This window comes from Dendropsophus ebraccatus, chromosome 5, assembly GCF_027789765.1.
Source record: "Dendropsophus ebraccatus isolate aDenEbr1 chromosome 5, aDenEbr1.pat, whole genome shotgun sequence".
Taxonomy (NCBI): Eukaryota; Metazoa; Chordata; class Amphibia; order Anura; family Hylidae; genus Dendropsophus; species Dendropsophus ebraccatus.
The window spans coordinates 72,452,755-72,480,082 of record NC_091458.1 but is presented as its reverse complement, the minus strand read 5'-3'; positions in this window follow the sequence as shown (position 1 = coordinate 72,480,082).

Sequence of the window (27,328 nt, the reverse complement as noted above, 5' to 3'; positions counted from 1 at the left end):
CTCCCTTACAGATGCCCCCCCCATGTTGTCCCCTCTGCCCCTCTTACAGATGGCCCCCCCTGTGTTGTACCCTCTGCCCCTCTTACAGATTACCCCCATGTTGTCCCCTCTGCCCCTCTTACAGATGGCCCCTATGTGTTGTCCCCTCTGCCCCTCTTACAGATTACCCCCATGTTGTCCCCTCTGCCCCTCTTACAGATGGCCCCTATGTGTTGTCCCCTCTGCCCCTCTTACAGATGCCCCCCCCTGTAATGTACCCTCTGCCCCTCTTACAGATTACCCCCATGTTGTCCCCTCTGCCCCTCTTACAGATGGCCCCTCTGTGTTGTACCCCTTTAATAAAGGTCCCTGTGTTGTCCATCCCCTTATAGATGGCCCCTGTTTTGTCACCCTTATAGATGTCCCCCCCCCTGTGTTGTCCATCCCCCTTACAGATGTCCCCCTTATGTTTTATCTTCTTATAGATTGCCCCCTTATAGATCACCCCCCTTGTTGTCCCCCTTATGTTGTCCATCCTTATAGCTTGCCCCTTATGTTGTCCCCCTTTTATAGATTCCCCCTTTTGTTGTCTCCCCTTATAGATTGCCCCCTTATGTTGTCTCCCCCCCTTACAGATTGCCCCCTTATGTTGTCTCCCCCCTTATAGATACCTCCCCTATTGATTGCCCCCTTATGTTGTCTCCCCCTTATGTTGTCTCCCCCTTATAGATGCCTCCCCTATTGATTGCCCCCCTTATGTTGTCTCCCCCCTTACAGATGCCTCCCCTATAGATTGCCCCGTTGTTGTCTCCCCCCTAATAGATGCCCCCCCTATAGATTGCCCCTTTGTTGTCTACCCCCTTATAGATGCCCCCCTATAGATTGCCCCCTTGTTGTCTCACACCTTATAGATGCCTCCCCTATTGATTGCCCCCTAAGTTGTCTACCCCCTTACAGATTTCCCCCTTGTCGTCTCCCCCCTTATAGATGACTCCCTATAGATTGCCCCCTTGTTGTCTACCCCCTTATAAATTCCCCCCTATTGCCCCCTTGTTGTCTCCCCTTATAGATGCCTCCCTATAAATTGCCCCCTTGTTGTCTCCCCCTATAGATTGTCCCCTTGTTGTTTTCCCCTTTATAGATGCCCCCCTATTGATTGTCCCCTTAGGTTGTCTCCCCCCTTTTAGCCTTTTTAGTGCAGATTAAAAACACACACACACACACACACACACACACACACACAACTCACCTATTCCTCGTTCCCCCACTGCTGCTCTTGTCTCTGCATCGTCGCCCCGGCCGATGCGCGCTCTCTGGTTAAGTCACCAGCACCGCACACACCAGTGACTTCAGCGCGCGCTTGGGCCGGTACTTCCTCCCTGTGCTGGAAGTACAAGGCCGACGGCTGACGCAAAGGTCACTGATGCGTGCTCTGCTGGGGAATTGTTAAAGAACAACGAACTGACACACAAACAGATGCGTGATTGTTTGGGTGTCCGTTTTCTGCATGAGCACATGGATTCGGGGACAAACTGGATTCGGGGACAAACTGGAACTTTGCAGTTTGAGTTAGCTCATCCCTAACCATGAGGAGAAATTTGAATAAAGCATATTATGTTACTACATAGCTGTTAGTTTGGGCTGTACCTATGGAGGAAATAAAACCCCTATGATTATGGGGCTCAGGATGACGATAGGGGCATAGATATGGATAAGTTGGTGGCAAAGGGTAAGGTCGCAGGGTTGAAATTATGACTTATTTTATGAAGCTGGTAAACTAATTGTAGTACTTTAAAAAGCACTATAAGTACTGTATTCTTTATTCTTCCAGGTAATCCTCTGCAATACAGCCAGAACCGATAGAACAGATTTGCATACAGACTCTATTCAAACTGTTTTGAAGCCCTCAGTGCTGAAAGGTGTGGGAAGTATTTTTGTTTTTTATTGGATTTTTTTTTTTTTTTTTTTAAGAAAATTACATTTAAAGTGACTGTGTACCCACAATCTGACCCCCCCCCCCCCCCCAAACTGCTTGTACCTTCAGATAGCTGCTTTTAATCCAAGATCTGTCCTGGGGTCAGTTTGGCAGGGGATGCAGTTATTGTCCTAAAAACAACTTTTAATCCTACAGCGCTGTGTCTAACGGCCGGGGCTTACATTTGTATATGCATTAGGCTGGCACAACCTCTCCTTCCCTCCTCCCCGCCTCCCTCAGCATTGGTTATTTTACTTATTGTTTTTCCTCTGTATATCATTTGTTTTCATGGGAGGGGGATTACACTTGTACCAGTCGGGGTGTTCTGGCACTGAGGTTATTTTGCCCAGTCCAATAGAACTTTTCGCTGTTTTTAAATGTTTTTAGATGTTTGTCTTGCACTTGTAGTTTTTGATACATCAATAAAGAATTATTGCATTCATTTGTGAGACATACAGTCATTTATTATCTGGGATGTGCCACCCATATTTATATGACATACTTTTTCTTCTTTTTGGATTTACTTTTTATCCCCTGTCACCAATGATTTATGGTGACAGGGGATAAAAAGTGCCGGGCAGCACTGGGAACAGGCGATCAGCGGTATATAGTATATACCGCCGATCGCCTGTTCCGGGACCCCACAGGGGGGTCCCTGATCACTGCCCCATGCTCTCCGGTGGCGGAGAGCATGGGGTTTTCATTCATTTTTTTTATTTCCATCGCTGCGAACAAACATCGTTTGTTCGCAGCGATGGGGGCGGCCATCTTGGATTTGATGGCCGCCCGGGGAGGGGGGGGGTTAGAGATCAGCCACTAGGGGGCTGATCTGAGGTCTGATTAATACTTATTGCAGCGGCGGCGCCAGTACTGGCGGATCGCCGCTATAACGGTAATAGCGGCGATCCGCCAGTACCGGGGGGGACAGGGAACTGCCGGGGGAGGATCTGTAGTGGCGTCGGGAGGAGGCAACATGCCACAGCCCCCTCCCGCCGCCCGATCGCCTCCCAATGCAGAAATATCCCCATAGACGCTGCGGTCGCATTGACCGCGGCGTCTATGGGGTTAACTGCCCGGGGGGAGCGCGCCTCCGGGCAGAGGCAGCGGGAGGAGGCTATGTGACATAGCCTCCTCCCGCTGCCCGATCTCACCTAGGGACAGCGGGGGGAGGCAGGGAAGACATGACGTTTGGGAAACGTCATGTTGCGGGAACTACCTGCTTTACATGACGTTTCCCAAACGTCATTTTGCGGCAAGGGGTTAAAAACACAGAAATGATCTGTTCACACAATATTGAAATTGAGTGAATGGCCGCCATATAACAGTAAGTAACTGCCATTATTTCAATACAACAGCCGGTGTTTTAAAATAACAGCAAATATTTGCCATTAAATGGCGACCATCCACTCAATTTCAACATTGTGTGAAAAGAGCCTTTGTGTGTTTTCAATCCACTCCTGGTTTTGGTTGCAATATGAGGACCACAATACTGACTGAAATATACGTAGTGTGAACCCAGCCTCAAGATATGCTAAATATGATTATAAATAAGTAAAGGGATAACTTGATGATATGAAGTAAAACATTTTATTTCTCACTAAGGAGTAGCCCTTTTTCTTCAGAAAGTGTTTTTTTTTTCTTTTAGCACGCAATGTATATGTATTATTTATAGGTTTAGCTTTCACTGAATATAATGTCAACTATATAGGTGTGCCCATAAAATCTTGAAATAAGAAATTTCTCTACATTCAAAAAAAAAAATCTAAATTGCTTTCTCACCCATTTAATCCTACAACACTTTGATAAGTATTCCTGGAGAATCTACATGCAGTAAAGTTTATGGTTCCAGAAGTAATATCAAGTAATATTTTAAAATCAAATATTTTATTAGTAATGAAGACATTTTTACTTAAATTCGAAGTATAATTTTATCAGTGTTTATTATATGCAAAAACCACTGGTCCTATGTTTTCTGTACTATGTTTTGTTTTTATTATCATTATTCTTACTATTTAATGCATATTGTACTAAGGCATTAAAAGAGTAAAAAAAATGTTTTAAATATGTTGTTTAGCCAAAAAGTGAGACAATACAATTATTTAAAAAAAAAAGTTCATTATTGTTAATTTTTAACTCTATTTATTACTGTTTTTATTTGAATGTATTTTATGGTTGTCTTTGCTAGGACCACCGCATTAATGGAAAACTTGTCAAACTTACTGCTATTCAAAATAGCTTACTCTGTTTACAAGTCCCAAATCATGTCAGACTGATAGAAACTTATTGATTTCTTTGATTTTGTCACAAAAGTGCTGGATGACGGTGGTGCTGTGGATATCACCACAGCAAAGCTTGTAATACAGTTCCCAAAAAGAGCTGATAGGAAAATTGGACTTAATTCCTGGATAGTTCAGTTGATTTGTTGTTGACTGAAGGATAGATATCAGAGGGTTGTTGTTAATGGTGTATATTCCGAGCAGAGACTGGTTACAAGTGGTGTGCCACAAAGGTCCGTTCTGGGTCCTATTCTTTTTAATATGTTTGTAAGTGACATAGGAGAAGGGTTGGTAGGTAAAGTTTGTCTGTTTGCTGATGACCCAAAAGTGTGCGATAGGGTTGATATTCCTGGAGGTGTCAGCAATATGGCAAATGATTTCATTTTGCTAGATAAGTGGTCCAAACAGTGGAAATTGCAGTTCAATGTTTCCATATGTAAAATAATACACTTGGGGAGAAGGAATTCTTTATCCGAGTATCACATCAGCAGTTCTGTGTTGTCAAAGACAGCAGAGAAGAAGGATTTTGGGGCAGTGATTTCTCACAGCCTGTAAATGATATATGCTGGGCTGTGTAGCTAGAGGTATAACCAGTAGGACTTCAATGGATTTCAATCTTTATAGTCTGAAGAAAACAAGAGGGGGGCATGATCAAAACCTTTAAATATGTTAAAGGTGTAAATAAGGTTTTGTAGGGAAGTGATTTTTAGAAAAAAGAACTAAACTTAAAAAACAAGGACACAGTGAGAGGTTAGGTGGGGGAATGATCAGAAGCAACATAAGAAAATATTTTTTTACTGAAAGAATAGTAGATGCTTGGAACAGACTTAAGCAGATATGGTTGGTAAATCTGCAATAACAGAATTTGAGCATGCCTGAAATAAACATAAAATCTATCCTAAGGCTATGTTCCCACACAGTATTTTTGCTCAGTATTTTGGACAGAAGTGGATTGAAAACACCGAAATGATATGTTCACAAACTGTTAAAATTGAGTGGATGGCTGCCATTTAATGGCAAATAATGGACGATATTCAATCCACTCCTGGTTTTGGCTGCAAATTACTGAGCAAAAATACTGTGTGGGAACATAGCCTAAAATGACAAGAGGAGAAATACTAAGACCAACTATCTTCTATGTTTCTAATTTAGGAATAGCATATACTGATACATTAATTAAAAAACCGATGATTACTTCTGTTGTTTATATTATAGTATTTTGGCACTGTGAAAGACAGTCAAAATATGAGTTATATAAATAGTAACAACAGTTGATCCGAACAGGATCTATGAAGGAAATTGAGCAGTTGTAGGGGAAGATGCAGATTTTCTTGAGCTAAGCACCATGGATGGGACTCTCAGGGGCTCAATAACGGCAGTGATGCAGTGTCCCAGACCCCATGTTCTGCTGCTGAAGTGTACTGTAACTTAGGATGACAATCCTGGCACTTTATTCATGTCTGTCTTAGCTGCTGATTTAGTGTATGTGAAGGTTTGAACTGAATTTTTATATTCACTTACAGAGGATTCAAGTGGCCCCATAGCAAAAAATTTAAGGGGCCCCCGTCCCCTACGTGCAACACAAAACACTGCATATATATATATATATATGCGCATTACAGTGACACCTTCAGCTTTTTTTTGTGTTGCAGCATGTAAGTAAACATTGGGTCACTTATACTCTGCAGTACATAAGGGGTTAAGCAGAAGGACATACGCTCTTACCTTGTCCCCTGGGCCCCCCTCCTGCACGGGCCCCATAGCAACTGCCTACCCTGCCTCTATGGTAGCTACGCCACTGCTTACAGACAACATGTATAGAAGGTTTATGCAAAGGTTAACATGATTTTTGCTGTGTAATTGTGCCACCAGCCTACAAAGCCAGTGAGTCTGGGTCACCTTCCTCTTCCAAACTATAGTCAACTAAGTGTCTTTATATTTCCTATTCAATAGTAAAGTTACCTCAGGCATCTCTCCCCGAATAGGAAACCATCCCTAAAGTACATATAGGGTGGATATTGTAGCCCTGGGGGTTATTCTCTGGAGTGTTTTCTACAGGAAGCAGAAAGAACAAAAGTAAAAGAGAGGGAGTGCTCTCAGGAAATCTTGCGCTTACCAGGGTTCATGCCTGTTTCTCTGTACCAGTAATTCTGTGTTTCTGAAGCCCAAGATTTGCAATGTTAACCACCTAAGGTCGGATTACCATTGAGACTTCATCAATCCACGCTGCAAGGTCTATTATCTTTTAAGACCCTGTCCAGTGTTGGAAAAGTTGCTTCTTGACAAAGTGTCCTCTCGCTTGCCATCTCTAAAACTAAAATGTTAGCAGCAGAGATACTATTTAAAGTGGATGTGACCAGCTCACTTGCTTTCAGGATTACAAGCTTTTTTGTGCCCTGGGGCAGTCACCTCTAAACACTGTGTGATGTCCTTTACCTACACACTGCATGACAGGGGATATAGTATTGTACCACTGTGGCTTATGACACAAGTCGTGAACCTGTACTTCAACACCTAGCTAGCCTGTACTACACCAACTTCTGCAGACTCTCCTGCTTCCCACAGTGACAGCACCAAAATCACTTTGTCACCACTCTGAATGCTTTTAATTAAAAGGCCGGGGAGGGGATGATTAAAAACAGTAACATGCACTCACCTCCCTGGCTCTAACGCTACTGCCCAGACAACCTCTTTACATGCTCACATTTTTTTGTTTACACAACTATTTGTTCATCTTTTATTTAACCTGACTGTTTGGCTATACTTGGCCGGTTACAGACTGTTCCGGCTGATAATCGCTTGATGTAATAGAGCATGTTGAAAGGTCATGATCAGCAGACATGCAAGACGCTCCATGTCGCTCTCTCCTATGGGCCAACCGGACGATCCAAATGTTGTTCATGCCCCCCCCCCCCCCCCCCGCCTCTATGTCTGTAAATGTAATGGCACAGATAGCGAGCAGGGAATGAGAAGGAATGAGAAGGAAGCAAGTGCTGATCTGATAGGTCGGCACTTGCTTCCTCCTCAACATCGGCCCATGTAAAAGGAGCTTAAGAAAGCATAACAAGATTCCTGGCAAAATCACTTCAAGAGTCCTGATTATATTTTTTTGTTTTCTGTAAATGACTTAACTGAATTTATCATATGTTGGTATAATTCACCTTAAGGCTGCCTAATTATTTTCCAGGTGATCGCTACTATCTTCATTACATTCAGGAAGCTGAGGCTCACCTTAAACTTTGTCGAGTCTGCTATTTAAAACTACTATATTAAAAACTAACAACCCAATTTGTCAGAAAAAAAATAAAGAATTACCTCATGCTGTATTTTATTATAATGTAAATAGAAAATGATTCAACTTTCTGAGTGCAATTTATGTTAAGTAAAGATTTGGCAATTTTCTCAAGACAGGGCTAAAAGCTAAAGGCACTTAAGATTATGTAACAAAAGGAAATGTTACTGCAAATCATGAAAATGATGTGGGCAAAGGTGCAATGGTAATTACATGATCTTTTCTAGTTAAAAATAAATATTTTAATTAAAGTATGACATTATCTTTCAAGTAAACTTTCAAATCTACAGCAGCATGGTAAACTATGACTTACAAAGATAGATAGATAGATAGATAGATAGATAGATAGATAGATAGATAGATAGATAAAAAACAAAAATATACTGCAGCACTCAGGGAAAAATTAGCAAGTAGTTGCCAGCGTGGCTTGAAAAAGAAACGTTGCTGCTGTATTTTTTGCATGGATTGTGAATAAATTTTCACGTTACTTTTCACGACTACAGAGTGCTGCTGCCTTTTTGAACTATAGATAGATAGAGTGTGTGTGTTTTATTTGATGTTTTTTTTCATCTGTGTGATTCTTTGGTCATGTGATCTAGGGATTTACATTGAAGAATGAGGCCAAAATACTGCACCTGGTTCTCTTTCTAGCATTTCTAGTACTTAATGGGGTACTTTGGTATCTTAGTTTTTACCTAAAATTATTTCTCGAGAAGTATACCTTTCTCTGCCTGGAGAAAAAACAATTCAGTCTCCAGAGGTAGCAAGCCTTCTTTACCAAGAGAATTGTGAATTTGTGGAACAGTTTCTCTCAAGAGCAAGTTTTGGGCATCAAAACGGGTTTAGACAAGTTATTACAACAAAAAATATTAATGCATAAGTAGAAATTTAGTATTTATCTATTTATACATCCCCCTTTCCTTTATTCACCCTTCACCCTTGGTTGAAGTTGATGGACATGTAACTATGTAGCTACATTACATATATAGTGTAGACATGTCACTGGAGAAGTGCTCGAGGGGGTGTACATCTCACCTAGGGTACAACGTAGTGTGAGATGGTAAGTCCAGGATGGATTTGTTGCTCAGCAGTGTTATGCTGCTGAGTTATGTTTCATTGTTGCAGGGCCTGGATTTACATGGAATGACAGAAAGATTTGGTAGTGGGACCTGCCATTCCCCCCCCCCCCCGATCCAGTTTGGGTTTTGTAATCAGGTGAGCTCTAATGAGCCTGAGAAGGTAAAAGCTCTCACAGTGTGCAGGTGGTTGCTCTCAGCCAGGAGTGATCAGCCTGTGTGTGTTTGGTGGAAGCTGTGAATGCAGCCACTGCTGGAGCTAAAATACACCCTGCGGTATCCAGGCGAAAGACGCTGTGTTATAAGTGTCAGATAGGTGAGAAAACCTGTTAGTTAGCGCCCAGACGGGCAAGACCTTTTTGTTTGTTTTGATTTTTTAAAAGCACGGTGTTGCTGTATTTCTGTTGGCTGGACTGTTTATGCTGCAAATAAACGCCAAGCTGATCTTTTATAAAGCCAAGTCTGCTGTGAACTGTGTCCAAACAAACCATCCGCCATGAAGATCCCTACAAGTGGTGCTGCGGAGCGGGAAAAACTGTTGCTAGGGCCAACGGTGTGCATCAACTTGGCTACAGCTGCTTATGTCCTGGGTGAAGACTGCTGCTTCACTCCAAAAACAGACAAGCAACATGGAAGATATGTTGAAGCAGTTAACGCAAGTGAGTCTGCAACAGTAACAGGCTAATCGGCAGCAACAACAGGCTCTGACAGACGCTAACCTGTGCCATGAACAGGCAATGGCTGCACATCAGCAAGCGATGGCTCAACAACAGAAACCTTTTGAGCACCCGATAGCAAAGCAAGAAGCGCCTGCAGGTGCTAATCCACAGCCAGTGGCCGTAGCCTCTCCAGAGACTTTTTCTGTGAGAAGAGCTGTGCAGCGTTCGCTGCAAAAGATGCCTGCTGATGATGATGTTGAGGCCTATTTAACTGTCTTTGAGCGTGTGGCGAGTGAGAGAAGTTACCATCCACTGAGTGGGCAGAGGTCATTGCTCCCTATTTAACAGGCGAACCTCAAAAGGCCTACTATGACATCAGTGAGCAAGAGGTCAAGGACTATCCTCGGCTATGAGCAGAGCTACTTGCCCGACTAGGAGTTACTGCTGCTGTCCGAGCCCGGAGGGTACGCAACTGGAGCTACAGTCTGGACAAATCAGCGAGGTCCCAGATGTATGACCTGATTCATTTGGCAAGAAAGTGGTTGGAGCAAGACACCTCTACTCCTGCACAGATCCTAGAGAGGGTTGTGATGGATCGCTACCTCCGAGCACTTCCTGCTGATCTGCAATGCTGGGTGGGACAAGGTGACCCTAAGAATGCTGACAGACTTGTCAACCTTGTGGAGAGGTTCCAGGCGACTGAGGACTACCTCCGTGATGTTCCTGCAGCACCTTCACCTCCCCGGAGTGCCAGATCTGTGCCGTCAGCTGGTAAGAGTCCTCCATCTATTGGGGGAGTGTGGAGGAGTGCTGATAGAGGGAAGAGCGCTCAGGAGGTGTCTCAGGGGCAAAAGACTGGTGATGGTCGCAGGTGGCTAAGTGGCCTTAAAAAGGACTCCCTGCCAAGGAGACCAGGCCCTATCCAGTGCTGGAGATGCCATGAGACGGGACATGTGTCTGCCCATTGCCCTCTTACCAGTGAGCCCTTGAAGTGTGACGTTAGCCGGCGTCAGTCGCTATTTGGGGAACCATCATGTGTTGCAGTCCCTGGACTAGAGACTGAACCACAAGTCTGCAACATTACCATCAATGACTTCCCTGTTAAGGCATTGCTGGACTCAGGAAGCCTTGTCACCTTGGTGCATGCCAGCCTGGTGACTGGGAACTTTGTGTCAAACAAACATATGAGTGTGGTGTGCATACATGCTGATACAAAAGTTTACTCTATAGTGTTGGCAAATGTTGGGACTAGGGATGGCCCGAACCTGCTGAGGTTCGGGTTCGTATGAACCCAAACGCTCGGCAGCAGATTCCATAGGGAGATCCAGCAGATACATAGGGAGGAATGCCTGAAAACTGGGATACAGCCTATGGCTATGGCTGTATCCCAGTTTTCCAGGCGGTCCTCCCGCTGGATCCGCCCGCTTCACGGAGCGGGCAGACAGCGGGAATCATTACCGAGGGTTCGGGTTCAAACGAACCCGAACCGAACTCGGTTTGGACCATCCCTAATTGGGACTGAACTAGGCGCTGTACAATATGAAGTGGGTGTGGTTAAAAACCTCATGCATAATGTGATATTGGGGCATGATTTTCCCTTGTTCTGGGCTTAATGGGGAAAAAGAAAATCCCCTGAAAGGAGTGAGAATAGGCCTAAGTCTATTGCATTACCCACTGTAAATGATAAAAATGTTCAGGATGAAAATGATGCTTTTTACTTTGCAGGTCCTGGATGGTAAGGAAGAGGCTCCTCCCACTGAGCAGAATGTACCAGACTTAGAGGTGTCTAGGGATAATTTTGGTACTGCACAGTTGCAGGACCCAACTCTTAAAAATGCAAGAGAGCAGGTTGCTGTTAAGAATGGGGTACCTCAGGAACTAGATGCTGAAAAAAAGATTTCCACATTTTTCTGTGACTAACAGTCTCTTCTATAGAGTCACTAAGATTAATGATGAGGTTGTGGAACAGCTTCTGGTACCTAAGCCGTACCGGCGTCAGGTGCTTGACATGGCCCATAATCATGTCCTTGGGGGCCACTTGGGGAAGGATAAAACGCAGGAGAGAGTCCTTCAGAGGTTTTATTTGCCTGCGATTTATGATGACATTAAAAAATACTGCGAGTCCTGCCCTACATGTCAGATTGCTGGGGCCGATTAACTTTACCATAGGCCCCGGCCTGTTCACCAAGCCTGGGCCCCCCCACCCCCCTGTAACTATGGCAGCACTAGCGTGGTGTTCATAGTACCGGACAGATAATGTTATGATGTCCTGATTTGTGCAAAATTGCCATAAAAAAAAAACAGATTTTTTGCAAATCATGGCAGAACTGTAGTCAGGAGACAGTACACCACTGAAAGTATAAGTCTTTTTGGGTGGTCATGGGCCCCCCAGGAGCTCAGGGCTGCCGCCCGAAACGCCCCTATTATAATCCACTACTGCAGATTAGCGCCCCAGTGTCGCATTTTCGCAGTCCTTTGGTTTCGCTCCACATCATAGAGGTACCTTTTGACCGCATTGCAATGGACTTAGTGGGTCCCATTGTAAAGTCGGCTAGGGGACACCAGTACATTTTGGTTGTCTTAGACTATGCAACCCGCTATCCTGAGGCTGTGCCCTTAAGAAACACTGCATCTAAAACAATTGCACGTGAGTTGTTATATGTTTTCCAGGGTGGGGATCCCCAAAGAAATCTTGACCGACCAAGGTACCCCGTTTATGTCAAAGGTGATGAAGGATCTATGCAAACTGTTTAAAATCTCACACCTACGTACCTCGGTATATCATTTACAGACAGATGGATTAGTGGAGAGATTTAAAAAAAAAAAAAAAATTAAAACACATGTTAAACATGTTAAAAAAAGTGGTGGAAAAAGATGGTCATGATTGGGATCACTTACTACCTTACCTGATGTTTGCTATTGAGGAAGTGCCCCAAGCGTCCACAGGGTTTTCTCCCTTCGAGTTGGTCTATGGTCGTCACCCTAGGGGTTTGTTGGATATTGCAAAAGAGACCTGGCAAAGCGAGTCCACCCCATACAAGAGTGTTATAGAGCATGTAGCACAAATGCAGAACAGTATAGCCTCTGTAATGCCCCTAGTAAAGGAACACCTCCAGAGGGCGCAAGAGGGACAAAGTAGAATTTACAATCGTTCGGCAAGAATCAGGACACTCAGCCCAGGTGACCGGGTCCTCATACTAGTTCCCACTGTAGAAAGTAAATTCTTGGCGAAGTGGCAAGGTCACTATGAAATTGGAGAAAATATCAGTGAGGTAAACTACAAGGTGCACCAACCAGGTAGAAGGAAGCCTTTCCAAGTTTATCACATAAACTTGATCAAACCCTGGAAAGACAGGGAATCCTTGGTGGCGATAAACACTGTTAATCATTTGTCACAACCAACCCCTCCGGTCAAGATTGGTGATACGCTATCAGTGTCGCAAAAGCAGGAGACTAAGGAGTTTTTGCAGAAAAATAAAGACAAGTTTTCTGACCTTCCAGGGCGTACACATCTCCTTCATCATCACATTGAAACTGAGCCTAGAAGCAGAGTAAACCTCAAGCTCTATAGGATACCAGAAGCACGTAGGGAGGCAGTATCGGCCGAGGTAAAACGTATGCTTGACCTAGGAGTCATTAAGGTGTTCCAGAGCGAGTGGTCCAGCCCGATTGTGCTAATCCCAAAGCCCAATGGAACTTGGAGGTTCTGTAATGATTTCAGAAAGTTAAATGAGATCTCCAAATTCGATGCCTACCCCATGCCCAGGGTAGATGAGTTGATTGAAAGGATGGGTAATGCCAGGTACATAACCACCCTCGATCTCACACAGGGCTACTGGCAGATCCCACTTACTCGTGAGGCTAAAGAGAAGACTGCATTCTCCACCCCTGATGGGCTCTTTCAATACGTAGTGATGCCATTCGGGTTACATGGAGCCCCTGCCACTTTTCAGAGGTTGATAGACTTGATTCTGCGACCACATCGTGATTACTCCGCTGCCTACCTCGATGATGTGGTCCTTTTTAGCCCTGATTGGGAAAGTCTCCTCTGTAAGGTACAAGCTGTGTTAGATGCCATAAGTGATGCAGGGTTAAAGAGTCACTGTCGTATTTTTTTTTTTTTGCAGAAATCAATAGTCCAGGCGATTTTAAGAAACTTTGTAATTGGGTTTATTAGCCAAATCTGCCATTATCTGCATGTAAAAAGCCTTTTCCCAGGTCCCCCCCTCCTTCCTCTTTTTCATCCACTCTGAAAAATCAGAAAATTGTGACTTGTTGCAGGAGACGTACCCTGTCTGCTCTAGGGAGAGGGGAGGGGGGAGGAGGAAGGAGGGAGTTAGCCGGCAGCAGAAAGCAGATAACAGAGGATTACAGGCATGGAGCTGGGTGACAGCTGTAATCTGAGCTCAGACAGGTCACTGGTGATGGTCAGAACAGATAATGGGTGAGGGATTTGTAGATTAACTCTTTGTTGTCCTGTTTTGGTCTTTTCTTTAGCTCTCTCCATAGGAGAACAATGAAGACAGGGGGGAGAGCTTCAAACTGCTTTTTCATGATAAAAATGCATTTTTCGGATAATAAACCCAATTACAAAGTTTCTTAAAATCGCCTGGACTATTGATTTCTGAAAAAAAAAAATTCACGACAGTGACACTTTAACCATAAATGCAGAGAAGTGTGCATTAGCCTTAGAAGAGGCCAAACACCTGGGCTACATTATTGAGAGAGGGTTAATCAAACCACAGCTAAATAAAATTGAGCCAATACAGAATTGGCCTAAACCCCTCACAAAGAAATAGGTCAGAGCTTTCCTGGGTATTACAGGCTATTACCGTAGGTTTGTGCTGAACTTTGCCACAGTTGCAGCCCCGCTAACTGACCTGACAAAGGGAGGAAAGTCAGCAATGGTGACATGGACTCCAGAGGCCGAGAAGGCTTTTCAAAGCCTTAAGTCTGCCTTGTGCCAACAACCTGTGCTAGTTACCCCTGACTTTAGGCAAGAATTTCTGGTCCAGACAGATGCCTCCAACACAGGGTTAGGTGCCGTTCTCTCACAGGTCGTGAATGGCGAGGAGCACCCGGTGATGTACTTGAGTAGGAAGCTATCCCCGGCCAAGAAGAACTACGCTATTGTGGAGCGAGAATGTCTGGCAGTGAGAATGTCTGGCAGTGAAGTAGGCCCTAGAGTCCCTGAGGTATTACTTGCTAGGCAGGAAATTCAAGTTAGTGACAGACCATGCCCCCCTAACATGGATGAAGCTTAACAAGGAGAAAAATTCAAAGGTGACTAGATGGTTTCTGTCCCTACAAAACTTTAATTTCACTGTAGAACACAGGCCAGGGAAATTACAGGCAAATGCTGATGCCTTATCAAGGGTACATAGCCTGTGGGGACCAAACGCTCAGCCCTCCGGTCTTAAAAAGAGGGGGGGGGGGGGGATATGTAGACATGTCACTGGAGAAGTGTTCGAGGGGATGTACATCTCACCTAAGGTACTACGTAGTGTGAGATGGTAAGTCCAGGATGGATTTGTTGCTCAGCAGTGTTATGCTGCTGAGTTATATTTTATTGTTGCCGGGGCTGGATTTACATGGAATGACAGGTAGATTTGGTAGTGGGACCTGCCATTCCCTCCCCCCCCGATCCAGTTTGGGTTTTGTCATCAGGTGAGCTTTAATGAGCCTGACAAGGTAAAAGAGCTAATATACACCCTGCTGTATCCAGGCGAAAGACGCTGTGTTATAAGTGTCAGATAAGTGAGAAAACCTGTTAGTTAGCGCCCAGACGGGCAAGACCTTTTTGTTTGTTTTGATTTCTTATAAGCACGGTGTTGCTGTCAGAGGCGTAACTAGGAACCATGGGGCCCCATAGCAAAAAAACTGCATGCCCCCCCCCCCCAACATACTGAACTATCAACAAACAAGTGCAGTCCCCCAACGCATCACTCATGTGCCAGGGAACTGAGAGAACAAAAAAGTTGTCGGGCAAGGTTAGCATGTGTATGGGAAAGGTTCTTGCGACTGGACGTGCACAGATTATATATATATATTATATATATATATATATATATATATATATATATATATATATATATATATATATATATATTTGCGCAAGCTGGTAGCTTTACCTGTAGATATTCAATGTAGCTCCTCTGCTGTGAGCCAATGTCCCCCGGAAGGTCGGGTGGGTGGTTGGGGGGGGGGCTTCGGTTCGCTCTGAGATGCTATGGTGCTGGCAAGGGGGAGTGGCGCAGTGGTGCTGTTCCCCTGCTGATGCGGGCAGCTCAAGAACGCTGTGGCTGGCCACTATGACACAATGTGCAAAAATAAAGGTTAGGGCTCCCTTCACACATGTTTACAATATGGTCTAGTATCCCAACATTCCATGTACCCAGTACCCACATGGCACTAGTGTACCATGCTACCATCTCCCCTTCATGTACTGTGTCATTGTTTTATGTGTTGCAGAACTACAACTCCCATTGTTATATGATGTAGTCATGCATGTTATCACACACAACATGCTGGGGGATGTAGTTCTACAGCTTACTCTGTACCCCATGCTGGGAGATGTAGTCCTGTATATTACACACACACCATGCTGGGAGATGTAGTCCTGTATATTACCACACACCATGCTGGGAGATGTAGTCCTGTATATTACACACACACCATGCTGGGAGATGTAGTCCTGTATATTACCACACACCATGCTGGGAGATGTAGTCCTGTATATTACACACACACCATGCTGGGAGATGTAGTCCTGTATATTACCCCACACCATACTGGGAGATGTAGTCCTATATATTACACACACAACATGCTGGGAGATGTAGTCCTGTATATTACACACACACACACACACACCATGCTGGGAGATGTAGTCCTGTATATTACACACACACACACACACACCATGCTGGGAGATGTAGTCCTGTATATTATTCCCCACACCCTGCTGGGAGATGTAGTCCTGTATATTACACACACCATGCTGGGAGATGTAGTCCTGTATATTACACACACCATGCTGGGAGATGTAGTCCTGCGTATAACCACACAGCATGCTGGGAGATGTAGTCCTGCGTATAACCACACAACATGCTGGGAGATGTAATCCTGTATATTACCACACACACCATGCTGGGAGATGTAGTCTTGTATATTACCACACACCCTGCTGGGAGATGTAGTCCTGTATATTACCACACACCATGCTGGGAGATGTAGTCCTGCGTATTACCACACAGCATGCTGGAAGATGTAGTCCTGCATATTACCACACAGCCTACTGGGAGATGTAGTCCGGCATATTACCACACACCCTACTGGGAGATGTGGTTCTACTGCCACAGCTTCCCCCGTCCTATACTGTGTCATCCTGTTGCAGAACTACAACTCCCATTATGACCTGCTAATAGGGCTTGATGGGGGTTGTAGTTCTGCAACCTGGATGTCCACAGGCTGCAAAACTACAACTCCCACCATGAACTGTTAGCAGGACATAGTGGGGGCTGTAGTAATCTGGGGGTACTCTCACCTGCCCTGGTTCCAGTTTGTTCTTTTTTGGTTGCTGTGGCTTCCTTCCCTTGATCTTCTCTCTGGTCCAGGAGAGAAGTGAAGGTGATGAGGGGGTGCGGGCATCGCCACTAGAGGGGTTGTATGGCGGTCCTGGCACATTTTGCGGGGGATGGGGGAGGGGTACCTGCTCTGGCACTGCGTGCAGGGAAAGGGTGGAGTGTGCGGGAGGCCTGGATTATAGTGCGGGGGAGGGGTACCTGCTCTGGCACTGCGTGCGGGACGGCCTGGGGTTACTGGCGGGGGGGGAGGGAGTGGCGGCTCGGCTGCTCTGACACTGTTGCGGGCGGCAGCTCAGGGCTACTGTTTGGCGGGTAGGCAGAGGACGTGGAGCACGGGCGACTCAGGGACATTCTGACACTGGGGGCACCCTCACAGAATGAGCAGAGGATGTGGCCCAGCTCAGGTTGCTCCAATATCCTCCTGGGACTTTGACTCCGCCCCCGGTAAGTGCGCGGCAGGGCATGTGTTCGGGCATACACTTACGTGGGGGGAGGAGACAATACGGCAGCTGCTGTAGCATACAGTGCTTCTTATAGCACCAGCAGGACCCAGGAGGTGGTGAACTTGAGAGGCAGGGCCGGCCCCATGTGGGTAGGTGAGGGCCCAGCCAGAACACACCTGACTAGCTCGCAGGGCCCCTTGATGTGGCGGGCCCCGTAGCAGCGGCTACGGCTGCTACGGCGGTAGTTCCGCCACTGGTTGCTGTATTTCTGTTTGCTGGACTGTTTATGCTGCAAATAAATGCCAAGCTGATCTTTTATAAAGCTAAGTCTGCTGTGAACTGTGTCCAAACACACCATCCCCCGGGAAGATCCCTACAATAGCAATATCACTCATAATACTGACTTCAGCTTGTTTTTGTTTAATGGATGCCCAACAGGAAATGGAAAATGAAATAATCACACAATGTTGTATTGTATCTAACTTATCTGCCAAAGATTTGAAGCCAAAGCCAGGAACAGACTATGAACAGAGAACAGGTCATAAAAGAAAGCCTGAGATTTCTCCTCTTTTCAAATCCATTCCTGGCTTTGGCTTCAAATCTACCCAGCAGGTAGAGCTGGATGGGGTCTCTGAGCAGGCAGCATTCAGCTGAGAGTGCAGCAGCTTGGGAAAGGAGTAGTATTACACAGAAAGACATTATTACTACTTGGGGCACATAAAAGGGCATTGCAACTATTTTATGTAGTACAAAAATGGGCATTATTACTACATGGTGTCACAGAAAGGGTATTATTACTTAGGGGCACTAAAGGGGTCATTAATAATTTTTGGGGGAACAGATAGGCCAATACTATGTGGTGGCACAGAAAAGGTGTTATTACCTGGAGGCATTGAAGGGCAAGTATTATTACTTCTTGTGGGAAACAGAAGGGTCATTATTACTACTTGATGACACAGAAAGGGCAGTATTAGTACTTAAGGGGCACTGAAGGGAATGTTAAAATGTGGGGGCACAGAAAGAGGCATATTTTTTTCTTTTGTACATAAAAAGAAAAAAAGGAAACACAGTGGCGCTGCATGTGCAGGCGGATATACCCTGTGAGATGTGTATGTGTAAATTCACACAAATGCACACTCACCTGGTTAGGTCGTACGTATTAGGCACGAATCTAATGTGGGCTTGTAGGTATATAAGGAGGGCTGCTGCCTTCCATCTTCCGATATCCCTGGATGTGGGATCAGGACTGAAATCCAAATGACCTTGCAACAATGGTGGATTCCTTGGCGCTCAAACCTCCAGGCATAGTCACTCCACTTCAATCAAGAGGCAGAGATTTCCACTATTCTTGCCAACCAGATGTGTTCTTTATTGCTACGCGTTTCAAGGGTTAACCACCCTCTTCATCAGGCATAATTAAGTACATTACACACTAGTATTTATACATAAACTAAAATAATTGACCCGGAAGGATTTCCCTGTTTCAAGGTGTCATCATGACATCACTTCCCATCTGCTAATCAGACTGAAGTCCTATTAAAAAAACAACAACATTAGTGGTTTCTATGGTTAAAATGTATAAGGCTAGGTGGTCTTGAGGTAAGTGGCTGGACTCTGGCACATAAGTAGCTGCCACCACCCTGGGTTCTCAACCCCTGTGCTCCATAAAAATGTTTTTCTAATTTCTATACTAGAATCTTCCTAAAAGCTTATATTAATAAGAGAAGATACAAAAACTGATTATAATAAAGATATACATATAGTTATAAAAGAAGTTTAAACTATTCTTATCGCAAATGGTTGGGTTGTTATTACTATAAGGTACCAACACCATTACTGCAACATATTAGTATATGAACTCTGCTGGAGTTCTAGGCTGACTATAACTGTAGGTTTAGAGACATCTTCCCCACTGAAAAGCATAAGGCTGTGGCTCCTCACACAGGAGGACACTGTTGGGGAGCCAAGTACATGTGTTCAATTCCTGCTATGGACATGACCTCTTCTTACCAATAGGGACATTACCCCCTGGATAGACATTTTCTTGACAATAAGGAAAAAACTCCCTGTCTTAATACCACATGTTGCAATATTAAAGTATTTCTCTTCACATCAGGGACTTTGATTACATTAGATGTTACAGTAGTCAATAGATAAGATTATTGGGCTCATTCTGAAGTTATGTTACTATAACAGCAAAACAAAGAACCATCTCTAAAACGAAGGTCAAGGCTTCAGCTGGATATCATAATCGAATATAGATCAGATAAAGACCCTCACAGGAATACATATGTTGTCTTATAAATGTGCCTGATGTTATAACCTAACAGCCAGATTACACTATTAGTTCAGTCACTTCATTAAGCCCTGAAGGTTGTAAAGTCTGCAGTCTGTAGATCCAATACATTTCTCATTTTATAAGTTGATCGAAGCGATTGCTAGCTCCAGCACTGATCTGATCAATAGGACAGATCTTCAAAAATGTTGGATCTGAATTGTGCTGTTCAAAGAAATGCCTGGAAACCCCGTGTTTCAGGAAACCCTTTTTGATGTTCAGTCTGTGGCCATTGAGACGGCAGTGCAATGGTTGTGTTGTTCGGCCTACATACTGGAGGGCACAAGGGCACTCTAGCACGTAGATTACATAGCATAACTTGCAGTTCAATTTTTGTTTGATGGAAAAGACCTGCCCTGTTTTCTTACTCTGGAATACCGTAGTGCCCGTCTCAATGGAACAACAACATAGGCATCTCGGATGGCCACATTTTGGAACCCCTGCCTCGATTTTGTTGGTCGTCTCTTCTTTCTTATGTCTTCATAGGCAGCTTGGGGCAATGAGATTTTTAATGGTTGATGCCTTCCTGTAGGTGATCAGCGGTTCCTTGTGCAATGTTGGACCCATATATGGATCTAATTTCAGTAGATACCAGTGCTTGTGGAGGATCTTCTTGATATCTCTATGTGACTTGTTGTAACGAGTAATGAAATTAATTCTAGTCTTCTGTTGGTCATCAGGTACTTCCTCTTTTTTCTTTAAACATTCATCTTGGGTCAACTCACATGTTCTCTGATACGCGTTGTGTAGTAATTTCTTAGGGTATCCTTTAGATAAAAAACGCTTTTTTAGAATACCTGCCTGCTTCTTAAATGTCTTCTTCTCTGTACAGTTTTTGCGTATTCTTTTATATTGACTGTAGGGAATATCCGTTTTCCACTTCAAGTGGCCACTGTTGAAAGAGAGGTAGCTGTTGGAGTCAACCTCCTTAAAGAAGGTAGATGTTATAATATGTCCTTCTTTGTGACTAATCATTAAGTCTAGAAACTCAATCTGGACATTCGAATGATTCGGAGTCAGAGTAATGCCCCACGTGTTGCTGTTGATATGGCAGGTGAATTCTTCAATGGACTTAATATCTCCTTTCCACAGGAAAAAAAGGTCATCTATATAACGTTTATAGACTATGACGTGTTCTGCAAACAGGGGGCTTGATCTAATATGTGTATCTTCAAATGTGCCCATGAACAGGTTCGCGTATGATGGTGCCACCCGCGTGCCCATGGCTGTGCCACGCGTTTGATGGTATGTGACACCGTCGTACTTGAAAAAGTTATTCTTCAGGATGAAATCAAGAGCCTCTATTAAAAAATTACACTGGGCCTTTGGTATTCTGATATCCTTACCCAAAAATTCTTTTACACAATTCACCCCAATTTCGTGATGTATGTTTGTATATAATGCTGATACATCCATTGTGACAAAGTACATGTCTGTATCCCAGGTCATCTCTCTTAAAATGGTTATTAAATCATCAGAGTTCATCAAGAAGCTGTCTAACCCCCGAACATATGGCTGGAGGATAAGATCCAAATACTTTAACAAATTGCTGGTAAGCCCACCTACCCCCGAGATTATCGGCCTTCCTGGGGGATTGGTCAGGGCTTTGTGTATCTTTGGGAGGTGATAGTAATATGGTATAGATGGGTTTGGAACACTGAGGAATCTTTTCTAATCTTTAGTTAAAATTCCTTCCTCATTCGCTTGATTAATCATAGTCTGGTATTGCCGATTTATTATAGGGAATGGGTCATCCTCGATTTTCCTGTAATAATTTTCATCCCTGAGATTACGCAGGGCCTCAGTATTATAATCGTCAAAATCCTGTATGACCACCCCTCCGCCTTTATCGGCAGGTCTGATCACTATATTTACATTATTCTTCAGATTGGTCAGAGCTAGTTGTTCCTCCTTGGTAAGTTTCCCTTCATTGGACGAGATACTTTTACGATTGGCGGGTAGGACTTTGAAGTCCTCACGTACTGCCTCATAGAAGGACTGAATTAGATGTCCCTGGTTTTCCAAAGGGTAGAATTTGGACCTCATTTCAATCTTGGGATGCACCCCAGATTGTGTGTCATTCATCTCTTTCATATTCATTCCATCATTATTAAGAGATTTTAATGTAAAGTGTCTCTTTAAAGTAAATTTTCTTATGTATTGATGAAGATCCAAATATAATTCAAAATCATCTACTTTATTTTCGGGTGAAAAAGACAAACCTTTTTGGAGTACATGTATCTCATGATCAGTCAATTGGTGTGAGGACAAATTGAAGATCTTTACTAGTTCTCCTTTGGAACTGAGAGCCTGGATTGTGTCCTTGTGTTTGATTCTACCCTTTCTCTTTTGGTTGCTGATGCCTCCTCTCTTTCCTCTTGCGCATCTTTTCTTTTTATGCTTTTCTTGGGGGTGAAGATGGTTTGTATTATCTTGGACTTCTGGCTCTTTGGGTCTCCCCTAAAAAAAACTTTTTGTTCTTTTATGGTCTCTTTACTTATTGTGGAACAATCCTGGGCTGGTTTGAGAAAAGGGACCAGAGCTTCTCTTCCTTTATTGGTGTTATCTACAACAATAGTATTAGTCTCCTCATTGTGATCTTCCTCATAGGGATTAGGTCTATCAATCTCATGAGCTATCACATCTAAATGTTGTGATAAATATTCCAACTCAGTTGTATCAGCCTGAAGATTGCATTGGCTTTGAAATTCGAGCCTAATGTCCGTTTTTTATTTTTCTATGGTATTAAGGAGGAGGGGGGGTCTTAAAATATACTCGATGTGGTGTGCGATCATGTGTCCCACTATTCCTATGTGGTGTCATGTCATTGGCCATTCCCATGTTGGCCTTGGCCTTAGGTGGATTCAGGGGAATTTTTTCATTTTTATCTTTGTCTTTGGGTTGATCTTCCTTCCCATGTTGCACGTTTCTACTATGATTCACAAATGTGCGTGTATTGGTGTGAATGTTTGCGTTTCTTCTATATCTTGAACCACCGTGATCTCCCCTAGGACTATAATTGGTCCCTCGTTTGTTGTTATATAAAGACCCTCTGGGGCCACTTTTCTCGCATTGTGGGACCCTTTCCTCATGAGCACTTGTGTGTGTAGGCTCATCTCCTCTCCCAGCCTTATCCTTTAGTGGTGTAACAATGTGTCTCTTCCACCTTCTATATGTTCCTTGTGTCTTATCACCCCTATCTCTCTGGAGTTTTAACCCTTTTGTCTGTATGGTGTCCTTCTGTATCCTATTAATCCGCTCAACCAATTGATGGTTGATTTTTTGGAAATCCTTATGTTTTTTAAAATTGTCTAGTTGGATTAAAGTACTATGTATGTCAGAAGTAAGTTGTTCACATATCTGTTTGCGTTTGACCAGAATTAATTCAATTAATTGTTGTGCATGCATATTGTGATGTGGCCTCCAGTATGTAGGCCGAACAACACAACCATTGCACTGCCGTCTCAATGGCCACAGACTGAACATCAAAAAGGGTTTCCTGAAACACGGGGTATCCAGGCATTTCTTTGAACAGCACAATTCAGATCTAACATTTTTGAAGATCTGTCCTATTGATCAGATCAGTGCTGGAGCTAGCAATCGCTTCGATCAACTTATAAAACGAGAAATGTATTGGATGTACAGACTGCAGACTTTACAACCTTCAGGGCTTAATGAAGTGACTGAACTAACAGTGTAATCTGGCTGTTAGGTTATAACATCAGGCACATTTATAAGACAACATATGTATTCCTGTGAGGGTCTTTTATCTGATCTATATTCGATTATGATATCCAGCTGAAGCCTTGACCTTCGTTTTAGAGATGGTTCTTTGTTTTGCTGTTATAGTAACATAACTTCAGAATGAGCCCAATAATCTTATCTATTGACTACTGTAACATCTAATGTAATCAAAGTCCCTGATGTGAAGAGAAATACTTTAATATTGCAACATGTGGTATTAAGACGGGGAGTTTTTTCCTTATTGTCAAGAAAATGTCTATCCAGGGGGAAATGTCCCTATTGGTAAGAAGAGGTCATGTCCATAGCAGGAATTGAACACATGTACTTGGCTCCCCAACAGTGTCCTCCTGTGTGAGGAGCCACAGCCTTATGCTTTTCAGTGGGGAAGATGTCTCTAAACCTACACCTACAGTTATAGTCAGCCTAGAACTCCAGCAGAGTTTATATACTAATATGTTGAAGTAATGGTGTTGGTACCTTATAGTAATAACAACCCAACCATTTGCGATAAGAATAGTTTTAACTTCTTTTATAACTATATGTATATATTTATTATAATCAGCTTTTGTATCTTCTCTTATTAATATAAGCTTTTAGGAAGATTTTAGTATAGAAATTAGAAAAACATTTTTATGGAGCACAGGGGTTGAGAACCCAGGGTGGTGGCAGCTACTTATGTGCCAGAGTCCAGCCACTTACCTCAAGACCACCTAGCCTTATACATTTTAACCATAGAAACCACTAATGTTGTTGTTATTTTAATAGGACTTCAGTCTAATTAGCAGATGGGAAGTGATGTCATGATGACACCTTGAAACAGGGAAATCCTTCCGGGTCAATCATTTTAGTTTATGTATAAATACTAGTGTGTAATGTACTTAATTATGCCTGATGAAGAGGGTGGTTAACCCTTGAAACGCGTAGCAATAAAGAACACATCTGGTTGGCAAGAATACTGGAAATATCTGCCTCTTGATTGAAGTGGAGTGACTATGCCTGGAGGTTTGAGCGCCAAGGAATCCACCATTGTTGCAAGGTCATTTATATTTTTTTCTTTATAACACAAGGCATTATTAATGTAACTTAAAGGGGCATTATAATAGTGTAAATGCACAGAAGGCATCCTATTTAAGTCTTTGGGTAAAAAGGGGAGTATTTATAGTGTGGAGGTACAGAAGGGATCCTATTCAAGTCTGGGGGCACAAAGGGGAGTATTTATAGTGTGGACGTACAGAAGGGATCCTATTCAATTCTGGGGGCAAAAAGGGAAGTATTCATAGTGTGAAGGTACAGAAGGAACTAAATTCTGTGTGGGGCGTCAATAGGGCACTTTGGATTTGAAGTTTGTATAGAGATGAGGAGAATGCTGGAAATAACAGAACCTAAGATGTTTCTACAATAGATTCTTAAAAGATGAGTCATGACTGCAAGAGATCTTTGTAATGAGTCGGATGAAGAAGAAAACTGAAAGTGAACAACCCTAATCAGGGAAGACTTTACCTGTAAGTCAATGGATGTAACTGAATTGTAATCACTGTATGGAGGTAATGTTGGTCTCTGTAAAGTGTTTTTTTAATTTAGTATTTTTTTAGTAGCAATATTAAGTCATTAACCTCTTCAAGACTCTTCAAGCACTTTGATGCACAAAAGTCTGGGTCAAATTAATACAATGTTCTTCCCCGCCTTCTAAGAGGCATAGCGCTTTTGTTTTTCCACCTACAGGGCTGGTTTGAGTGTCATTTTTTGCACCATGATCTCTAAGTTTTTATTAATATCATATTGGTGTAACAGAAATATTTTGCTCACTTTTTACTAAAAAAAATTCTGATATAATTTATTAAAATCAGCAATCCTGTTGTTTTTTTTTCCTTTCTGTTTACATTATTCACCGAGCGGGAACAATAATGTTATATTTTAATAGATCGGACAATTCTGCAAGCGGCGATATGTAAAATGTTTATTTATTAATATTTTTATTATGGGCAAGTGAGTATTTTAAACTTTTGTTGGGAGGGGGTTTATAAGGGTTTTTTAATACTTTTAAAAACTTTTTTATGACACATTTTATCACTGTAAAACATGCAATCAATAGATTGCATGTACTGATCTATGCTATGCCATAGCATAGCATAGCATAGATCAGTGTTATCAGCGACGTATGTATAGAGCTGCGTTGGCTGCGTCGGTCCCTATCACTCAGAGACAGAAGCTTGTTCTGTCACTGAGTACCTTAAACGCCACGATCACTATAGATTAACCCCTAGCCGCACCAGGCAGTTATAGTACGTCCTGGCAGGAGGTTACTTTCCGCACCAGGACGTACTATAACTGACCGACTCCCGGTGCTCACTGTTTACACAAACAGTGACCGGGAGCCGAAACTAAACTGTCAGCTGATAGCTGACAGTTTAGTGTAGCTGCTGCTGGACCCTTTGAAGGTGTCCAGCACAGCCAATCACCGGCATCAGTGGATAGGTAACGATCCACTGATACCGGTGAAGTGAAAGGTAAACCCCCGGGTCCCGTTCTCTGTCGAGTTCCGGGATCCGGGGGAAGCTGCTGCCGATCCGTCCCGCCCCCCGGGCCATACCCCTGCCTCCCGCCGCTGCCGCTGTGCTGGAGGGTCCCCCTCCTGCTGCAGCATGATCCCCCCCCCCCCCCCCGGATCGCCGCTACAGCAGCCGCTGCCACCGGAGGGCTCACAGCAGGTGTCTCCTTCCACCTCCTCCTGGCAGCACTGGCTCCCCGGATCCCCAAGCTTAGAGTGAGTTCTGGGAACGGGGAGCCAGTGCTGCAGCAGCAGCATGTACCAGCGTCTGTGTGATGACGCTGGTACATGCTGCTATATACTGTGATTGGCAGCTCTGTGATCAGAGCTGCCAATCACAGTATTTGATCTTGGCAGAGCATGGATGCAGGCTCTGATCACTCACTTTGTGAGGAGATCAGTGCCTGCATCCATATACTGTAGAAAACACACACACACACACACACACACATACATATAATAAAAAGTACTCCCTCCCCTGTGATCTCCCAGTAATAAGGGAGATCTTAGTGTCCATCAGTCAGCGTCCGTTAGTGTCAGTCATCGTCCGTTAGTAAGTGCCAGTCAGCGTTCGTTAGTAAGCGTCAGTCAGCATCCATTAGTAAGCATCAGTCAGCGTCCGCTAGTAAGCGTCAGTGTCAGTCTGTGTCCGTTAATAAGCGTCAGTGTCAGTCAGCGTCCATTAGTAAGCGTCAGTGTTAATCAGTGTCCGTTAGTAAGCATCAGTCAGCGTCCGTTAGTAAGCGTCAGTGTCAGTTGGCTTCCATTAGTAAGTGTCAGTAACCGTCAGTCAGTGTCCATTAGTGAGTGTCAGTAAGCGTCAGTCAGTGTCCATTAGTAAGTGTCAGTAAACGTCCTTGCACACACAGACATAGGTGCTCCTTCTCTTCTGAGCCCTGTTGTACGCCCACACAATACTCTACGTTCATAAATGGGGTATTTATGTACTCAGGAGAGATTGCTTTACAAATATTGGGGGGCTTTTTCTCCTCTAAGCTTTTTGAAATTTGAAAAATTTGAGGTTTCACCAATGTATAAGTGTGAAAAATGTGATTTTTCATTTTCACGGCCCACTTTTGCAAAAAACTGTGAAAAACCTGTAGGGTCCACATGCCCACTGTACCCCTTGTTACATTCTTTAAGGGGTGTAGTTTTCAAAATGGGGTCACTTATGGGGGGTTCCCACTGTCTCGGCACTAGTGGGGCTCTGTAACTGTAACATGGTCTCCTACATTTATTCCAGCCAAATCCCCACTCCAAAATTTAAAGGGTGCTCCTTCTCTTCTGAGCCGTGTTGTGCGCCTGCACAACGGTTTAACCCACAAATGGGGTATTTGTAAAAACTGCAGATTCAGAGGAATAAATGTTTTATTGCATTTTACTTTTTATAGCTGTGCGGTATGAAAGAAATAGGA